General features: G+C 44.5%; 1 long non-coding RNA gene across 1 annotated transcript; it reads left to right on the top strand.

Annotated features, from left to right (window-relative positions):
• Window positions 1-2565: 2565 nt before the first annotated feature.
• On the top strand, window positions 2566-7149 carry LOC146007105 (uncharacterized). The gene is made up of 4 exons (XR_014444237.1): window positions 2566-2633; window positions 3170-3237; window positions 6355-6416; window positions 6953-7149. It is a non-coding gene; the product is annotated as an uncharacterized LOC146007105 (long non-coding RNA).
• The last annotated feature ends 2438 nt before the right edge of the window (window positions 7150-9587 follow it).

Raw genomic sequence — 9587 nt, 5'->3', positions numbered from 1 at the left:
GCGAGCCCCACGAGTGGATGCAGAATACATGTAAAGTAATCCGCGTCCTCTCACGTACACCAGTACACCAGTGAGTGGCTCACCCACTTCACTCAATTCTATCTATGAGCGGGATGTTGTAACATTCGCCTTATATATAACGGCATATGCTCTAACGTATGCGGTTATTAACGCAAGGGACAGCTTTTGCGATAAGAGCTGTCCCTTGCGATGCGGTGCCGGCACTGGATTTCCGGGTCTGTGACCCGGGAGTCCATCTGCGCATGCGCAGAGTGACGCGGCGGCCGCAGGGCATACTGGGAGGGATCCGTGATGGATCCCTCAAACAGCGCTGCGGTAAGAAGCCCATTGGCCTCTGCAGGGAATCGCCAGCTTTTGCTGGTGATTCCCTCCGCAGCGCTGGCACTGCAGAGGGGCCATATAGCATATAGAAATGTGGTAAAAACCCCGTAAACGTAAACGGGGTTTTTACCGCATTTCTGCTTTACAGAATCCCCCCCTATGTTACTAAGCACTTGTTATTTGTTGTTTGAAAGACATGCTAAATGTGTGGGCCACCTAAAGGAGCCTATTTTTCACATACATGAGTAAAAATGTATTTACACATACCAAGGTCTCTGTGTTTTATTGTATGTGAATATTTTGTAATTATACTTACATGGTTTAATGGTATATGTTAATGTATAGGTATGGGTGTACATTGCTCTTTTGAGCTTTACTTGTAAAAGGAATAGGTGAACAATAGCGGTGTCAAACTCATTGCCCTCCAGTACACATTCCACCATGCTCTGGCACTAATTTGATAGAATGTATTGCTGAAAGTGTGTCAGGGCATACTGGGACGTGTATTTCCACAACACCTGGAGACCCATGATTTTTACACCGCTGGTATACAATATGTGACTAATGTACTTACCAGCATGAACTCAGCAAGGGATAGCTCAGCTTCACCAGCTTCACCTGTAGGTCTCTGACTACTCCCCTAAATATTGTAGAAAATAGATGGTAATTGGTATATTGTATGTGAGGTCACTTACAGCAAAGGTACATGTTAGTATAACGTGCACATGTCATTACCTGAGAAGTAGCCCCTGATGCATACCCTCCAACATGACCCATTCCATTAGGTACAAAATGCTCTGTTTCTGGACTTCCCTGCCAGTGGCAGTTACAGATGTAAGCTTGCAGCACAGTCCAATATTCCAAAAGGGGAGCCACACCTACTGCCACCCCAAACATCACTGTCCTGGACTCATTGGCAGTTGATGTAACCCCCCTCTTTGAATATTGGACTGTGCTGGAGTCCTACCTCTGTAACTACCATTGCAGGGAAGTCCAGGAACAGAGCATTTTGTACCTAATGGCAGTGGTGTAGAGTGCAGCCAGCACACCCGGAGCAGGCCCATGTCACGGCGCCCCCCCCCCTCACTCTCCCCCCCCTCCTCACTCCCACCCCCCTATCCCCCCACACATTGCAGTGTAATGGCTGAAGTGAATTCCTCACTGTGCAGCCAACAGCCCGCTGTTACCTGGAGGAGGGGGGTTCCCTTTCATCTGTCGGTCAGCTGAGGTCGGAGACCTGCGGGTGGGCGGCCGTGGTGGTGAGCAGCGATGACTCACTGCAAGCTCCACTTGGCCGGGACATACACACAAAATAATAACACCGTGCAGGGCCTAACGCTTACTAGTGTAACACGTAACTAGGTAACTACATCACATAGCCCTCAAACTGACTAAGTGTGTGTGTGTGTGTGTGTGTGTGTGTGTGTGTGTGGTGCGACACAAACTAACAGTACTAACAACTATACACAGAGATGCCCTGCACGGAAAACAGCTACAATACCGTACAAGGTATAGTATAAACACAAACCGTCTCTTCAAACCTCTGCCTATTCTCAGGTGTAACTACTCCCTTCCTGACTAGAGCAGGCCAGCTTACACACTCTAAATATTCCCGTTAACTACTTGGCGACCCACGAGGGGACTGCCACGGAGCATGTCCACCTCTTAACCCAAACCACAACAATATGGGCCCTAAAGCCCTTCCCTACTCACCTGCAGGCCTAGGGGCCTGAATAATACAGGCCTAGTGTGATACTCTCACAGATAAGTATCTTTATCCTTACAGGTTATCTTGCAACAGCAATTATCAACAGCTCACCACAATAACTCACGAGGAAAAATAATAGAGTAATTTTATTAAGCTGGAACTCCGTTTTTCTTAAAGGAACTGATGGAAATCAAGGATACTATTATGCACAAAATATCAATATATAAATACAAACATCAGAGATTCTTCCCACGTAACATTGGTGAGATATTGATGTATAACAATATTACTTAGAGCATAAGTTGTACTATTCTGCAACAAGCAAATAAGCAACTATCCATTCACCTGCAATGTATAACAAACCGTTACAATATCAAAACAGGTTATAGCGTTTTACCAGAACTAGGTTATCATTGCGCAATAATTGTTTATGTCTACAATAGTCTTGGGTTAACCCTATTATGACTGCAGTCACCTGTTCTTTAAGCGCTTATTTATAACAAATATTCTTTCTTTTTTAGGTCCCACGCTGCAAGGTCAACTCTCTGTGTATTTGTAATCCAAAGTCAAGAGAATACATAAGGTAAGTCTTGCGTAATAATGCTGCTGACTTTTAACTTGAAAGTCAAATAATCTGATAATAGATGACAGAAGCTAGCAATATTTTTGGAATATCCTGAGTAGAATGATATAAGCAATTTTCCCTTAGCAGTATAATTGCCACAAGTGTCTCTATAAGTGTCAGTCCACTTCTGTAATATGCAGCTTTGGGGCTGATTCAGCAGCCACTACTCCCTTCCTCCTAACTTGTAGCTAAGGACGACTTGGGTATTGTGTGCAGTATTAACTACTAGAGTCTCTCCCCAAATGCCAGTGTAGGTACTGCTTATTGCTGCCTGGATGAGGTGAATGTTACACACAATGCTTTCTTTAGCCGGGAGAGGTGTTAGGCTGGCTATAAGGTTATTGCAGGGGCGTTACAGCTATCTGTGGGCCATCCTGTAGGCTGTCTCCGGCTGGACTATCTCTGGGCTGATCTGTGGGATATGCAGGAGACTGTACTGTGCTGCCTTGGGGCTGGACAATCACTCACCACACCCTCTTCTTTATCGATCACAGCTTGGATCAGTCACCGCCTCTGTCACCGCTGCTCAAGGGGACCTCGGGAAATCACCGGAGCCCTTTTGGTAAGTATTCTCCTAATTACAGCAACGCATCACACACTTTCCAGCTGCGCAGCTCTGCTGCCTTAACTTTCTCTCCACCACTGCTACACAGTGTCCTTTCTGCTGCACTTCAGCTTTCCTCATCCCCTATCCACAACACACCTAACGCTCTTTCCCCTGAGCATCTCTATAGTTCCTCCTCTGGGGTTTCCTGATGAGCAGGGGCTCTGCCAACTGTCAGAGTATATTTTCCTTTCTGGAATATTCCTCACAGTTCTCCCCTTTAAAGCAGGGTATATGGTATAGTCCACCCTAATGGGCTAGGAGGACAAGTCCATTGTCAGTTCAGGAAAGGGGTAAACAGTGTTCAGTCCACAATATTCTATTAATAAGGGGTAGTAACACATTAATACTTTTCCTAAATAATTAATTAACTACTAATATTACTTTTGATATCTGCTACATTTACTGTATCACAACCATATAACATTTTAGTTTATGTATAAACATTAACCCTTATTGGGGTGTTACATTACTTCCCCGCTGGAACGTTGTGTGTCCTCACACAACAGACAACATCCAATAAAGAACAGTCTAATATTTGTGGACACACACACACGCACTCAAAAAAAAACCCACACTTTTTACAATTAATATTGACAAAAGCAGTACTTATTCTGACATTTATGTTCAATCTAATGCCTATACTGTATAAATGGGGCACTTCTGTTTCTCATTCCAAATTTTCTCAAAATCTGGTGCATAATTAATGCTGTTTCACTGGAACTTATCTCAATATATTTACTATTTGGAAGTTTGTACTCTGATGGAACAGAAGGGCTCTTTAACTGAAATATATGGTTCTTCACATAAAATAGATTCAGACTTTAGCATAAAAGAACCAAGGCAATTAAGTTCATGGGAACCCAACCTCTCTGCTGTGGTTGAGTGGGCAACTCTTTCAATGTCTTCCTTATATTCAACAGTTTTAAAATCTGGCTGGTTGTAGTGAACTTTACCGGCATGTGTGTCATCCATTCTAGGTTTAATCTGGTATTCTGGCTCTGGAAGAGATTGTGGTTTGTTAGTATCCTGTAGGTTCTGCTGCACCACTTCACTCTGTTGCTCTACATTTTGTTCAACTGTCCTCCCAACTGATTTTCTCTGCACTGGGACATTGGCATATGGACTGCGACCTGCTGCATATTTGCTGCCTTGCACTGAAACACCATTAGGACCAGTTACATTAGTAGCTTTGGTGCCCTTCTCTCCAATCACCACATTGAACTCCACCAACTCTCCTTCTTCCAAACTGCAGAAGAAGTTCCTGGGGTTGTTCTTCTTAATGGCAGTTTAGTGCACAAATACATCTTCCTTGGTGTCAATACGGTTTATAAAGCCATAACCCCGTTGGATATTAAACCATAATACTCGACCCAAAATGTTCCTTGTGCTGGCTGGCAGAACACTGCCTGCATTAGGTACACCAACATTTTTAGCCTGGTTTTGCAATACTGTTTCTGGACCTATATCTTGTCTGTCATCCACAGGTTGATCAATTCTTGCTGTGCTTCCTGAGCACTGATCCTCTGCCTCAGGGTTTGAGTTTAAATTCTCATGTTGCCTGCAGTTGAACTGAACATGTTCCTTTTGTCTACGGCATTGACATACTGGCAATCCCTGTGCGTCAAACTGGTAGGTCCGTTTTATTCTCGAATTCCTGGCTCTCTTTTCGATATAACCTTTCTGTTGTTCTTGAGGAAGCAATTGCTCTTTCGTTGGGTTTTCCACCTCCCTGCACAGTTCTGTAAAACTCTGGATAGATTCTTCAATCTTGCTTTTTAATACTTCACTTTGGTCAGGGCAGGAGGATAACTGAGCATGCTGTATGACTGCCTCTTTGGGTGCCATGGGTTTTTTTCTTTCATTATAGCTGATTTTAGAGGGACTTCTGGCCTCAGAATTTTCCACTGATAAGGAGGAGGTAGTTTCAGAAGATGTATTCAGTCCCAGAATTTTGATAACAGTCTCCTTAAATTCAGGGAAAGGGCAAGTTGTATTCTGTGATCTCACCATGCATAATGTAGTACGCACTGCATCCCCGAGAGCTCCTTCTATAAATTGACTGGTCAATGTTTCATCCTCTTGTTGTTTTTCACGGGGGTCAAAGTTCTGTAGTTCTTTGAGTGATTCCTGCAAACTGAGAGCCAATTCTCTTAAGGATTCATGGGGCTGTTGCTTTCTTCCATAGAAGTTAATTTTAAGTTTAGATAAAGTTTGCAAATCAAAAATAGTGGACAATTTTTTAAATATGTCTTCTACGTTCTTCTTCTGTTCAGTAGACCAAGAGTTTACTTCCCGAAGGGCTAGGCCTCTTAACTGTCCGATCAATATTTCCACCTTCTGTGGCTCATTAAGGGAACCTATGCAAAATAGTGACAGCAGTTTTGACTTGAAGTCCTTAAATATACTGTTACCTGGAGTACATGCTTTCCCAGAATAAGTTGGCAACCATGGGGCTCCAGGGTAGTAAGGCATTGTGATTGGTGATGCCATTGTTCTTTGCCTGGGTGACATGGGTAACAATCTCCGTCTCAAAGTTAACACAGGAGTCTGGATATCCAACATCTTGTTCCTATCCTGTTCGTGACGCCAAATGTGATACTCTCACAGATAAGTATCTTTATCCTTACAGGTTATCTTGCAACAGCAATTATCAACAGCTCACCACAATAACTCACGAGGAAAAATAATAGAGTAATTTTATTAAGCTGGAACTCCGTTTTTCTCAAAGGAACTGATGGAAATCAAGGATACTATTATGCACAAAATATCAATATATAAATACAAACATCAGAGATTCTTCCCACGTAACATTGGTGAGATATTGATGTATAACAATATTACTTAGAGCATAAGTTGTACTATTCTGCAACAAGCAAATAAGCAACTATCCATTCACCTGCAATGTATAACAAACCGTTACAATATCAAAACAGGTTATAGCGTTTTACCAGAACTAGGTTATCATTGCACAATAATTGTTTATGTCTACAATAGTCTTGGGTTAACCCTATTATGACTGCAGTCACCTGTTCTTTAAGCGCTTATTTATAACAAATATTCTTTCTTTTTTAGGTCCCACGCTGCAAGGTCAACTCTCTGTGTATTTGTAATCCAAAGTCAAGAGAATACATAAGGTAAGTCTTGCATAATAATGCTGCTGACTTTTAACTTGAAAGTCAAATAATCTGATAATAGATGACAGAAGCTAGCAATATTTTTGGAATATCCTGAGTAGAATGATATAAGCAATTTTCCCTTAGCAGTATAATTGCCACAAGTGTCTCTATAAGTGTCAGTCCACTTCTGTAATATGCAGCTTTGGGGCTGATTCAGCAGCCACTACTCCCTTCCTCCTAACTTGTAGCTAAGGACGACTTGGGTATTGTGTGCAGTATTAACTACTAGAGTCTCTCCCCAAATGCCAGTGTAGGTACTGCTTATTGCTGCCTGGATGAGGTGAATGTTACACACAATGCTTTCTTTAGCCGGGAGAGGTGTTAGGCTGGCTATGAGGTTATTGCAGGGGCGTTACAGCTATCTGTGGGCCATCCTGTAGGCTGTCTCCGGCTGGACTATCTCTGGGCTGATCTGTGGGATATGCAGGAGACTGTACTGTGCTGCCTTGGGGCTGGACAATCACTCACCACACCCTCTTCTTTATCGATCACAGCTTGGATCAGTCACCGCCTCTGTCACCGCTGCTCAAGGGGACCTCGGGAAATCACCGGAGCCCTTTTGGTAAGTATTCTCCTAATTACAGCAACGCATCACACACTTTCCAGCTGCGCAGCTCTGCTGCCTTAACTTTCTCTCCACCACTGCTACACAGTGTCCTTTCTGCTGCACTTCAGCTTTCCTCATCCCCTATCCACAACACACCTAACGCTCTTTCCCCTGAGCATCTCTATAGTTCCTCCTCTGGGGTTTCCTGATGAGCAGGGGCTCTGCCAACTGTCAGAGTATATTTTCCTTTCTGGAATATTCCTCACAGTTCTCCCCTTTAAAGCAGGGTATATGGTATAGTCCACCCTAATGGGCTAGGAGGACAAGTCCATTGTCAGTTCAGGAAAGGGGTAAACAGTGTTCAGTCCACAATATTCTATTAATAAGGGGTATTAACACATTAATACTTTTCCTAAATAATTAATTAACTACTAATATTACTTTTGGTATCTGCTACATTTACTGTATCACAACCATATAACATTTTAGTTTATGTATAAACATTAACCCTTATTGGGGTGTTACACTAGCACCTGCCTATCCACACTAGAGTGACTTTGGCCTTATGCCAAAGTCACTTACACTACAACAGATCCTAACTGCAGCTCAGGCCTACTGCCTGTCAGTGGCCACAGGCCTAGTGCCTGACTGGGGCACATGCCTAGAGGCCTGAGTGGGGGCACAGGCCTGGGGCCTGGCTAATGGAGCCTATGGGCCTAGTGCCCGGCTACTTGGGCCTTGGGCCTCACGCCCGGCTACTGTGCCACGGGCCTAGTGCCCGGCTAATTGGGGGAACCTGGGTTCCTTGGGCCAGGAGGGTCCAACTAAATGATCAAAGGGCCAGGAGCGCCTTACAATGAAATGCCCCGGGGCCGAGAGGGCCCGACTATAATGCCCACAGGCCAAGGGGGCATGACTATGCCCACGGGCCTAGTGCCCAAACACTCGGTAGTCTAGGGGGATGTGGGGTAGGTGGCCCCCTACTTGCTGTTGGGAGAGGCCGCAGGGGGGAGCTTCGTCGGTTTTTTTGCATTCCACCCCTGCTGGCCTCTCCGGATCCGGCCGCCATCTTCTTTTCTTCTGCCGCTGGCCCGTCCTGGCCAGCGGCGGTGCTGCTTCTTCTCTGTAAAGGCAGCAGTTTTATAGGATGAATCAATATACAGCCTATTATTGTACTTTGAACAGTGACATCATAAATATACCTTCTAACATTGCAAATTTGTAAAGGGAATACAGTGGTGTAGTACTTTGCACAATAAACACCATTTAATTGTCACAACAACTGGTGTCACCTGCCTCTACTATGTGTGGCTTGGGATATGAATGTTCAAATATTCTCTGTAAAGCGCTGCGAAATATGTTTGCACTATATAAGAAACTGTTAATACATAAAATAAATATACCTTACAACTTCCAAGGAATCAGGAGGAATGTTTTTGTATAAGAATAGTAGGACAATCTCTTCAGCAGGAACTGTCTATCAAAATCAGGACATTAAGGACGTATGCATTAAGGGCATGATACAGAGATGTACAAGTGCACCAACTCTGCGTCTTCACACCCATGGGCTGTGCTCAAATATGCAAAAGCCACAAGAGGTGTCTTGTGTAAAAAGATCTGCTGGCTGTGTACAAGACACAACATCAGATAAACTGTGTGAACATAGCAAGATGTCAGGCATTTGAATAACCCTCAGGTCACACAGAATGTTCGCCAAAACCATATTGCCAGATCAGAGAAACTGCTTCTAAGCGCCAAATTACTTTTTCCAGACGCCCAGAAAACAGGGCTAAGATGCCTCATTTTCTGAAGCAGCCCACCTCCCCATCCCCAAATGCCAGCAGCATGGGCACTGCAGGGACAGATCTGCACACACTCAGCGGGGATGCTCTAACATCCGCGCTCCCTTACCGTTGCACATCGCCGGCTACCGCTAACATAATTATTGCATATGCTCTAAAATATGCTATAATTATGGCAAAAGACAGCTCTTGCATTAAGAGCTGTCTTTTGCGGTGAGCCGGCGATGTGCAGCGGGTCCTGGCGGCTCCCCCCTCCCTCCCTTACCCGGCTAATTTTGCTGCTGCAGGGGGTGTGGGCTCTCCTCCTCCCTGCACCCGGAAGATGATTTTGAGTGCAGGGAGGAGGAGGTCACAGGTCCGGGCAGCACAGCGCTGTGCTGTCCAGACACAGGTGAAAGGGGGGTCGGCGTGAGTCGGCGGTGGTCAGTGCAGGGCGCCGTGGGTCACGTTAAGAACCCCATAGGCGTATACGGGATATCGCCACCTTTTGCTAGCGATACCCCTCACAGCGAAAACCCGCCGTGCGGGTTTTGCTGCATATCAAAATGCGGTAAAAACCCAGATAATGTTTTAGAGAATCTCCCCCTTTGTCTAGTGAAAGACTTCAAAAAGTGATCAAGTGGAGAGTGATAAACAACCAGCCAATCAGCTCCTACCTGTCTTTTTTAAAATCCATCCTGTAATATGGCAGTTAGGGGCTGATTGGCTGGCTGTTTATCATACTCCATTTGATCACAATTTAATGCTTGATACATCTGGCCCTGAGTCTGCAAAGTAAAC

Source organism: Crinia signifera, chromosome 6 (genome assembly GCF_055691185.1).
Source record: "Crinia signifera chromosome 6, ASM5569118v1, whole genome shotgun sequence".
Classification (NCBI taxonomy): Eukaryota; Metazoa; Chordata; class Amphibia; order Anura; family Myobatrachidae; genus Crinia; species Crinia signifera.
Note: the sequence above shows the minus strand (reverse complement) of the source record. Positions and strands in the feature narration are given on the sequence as shown.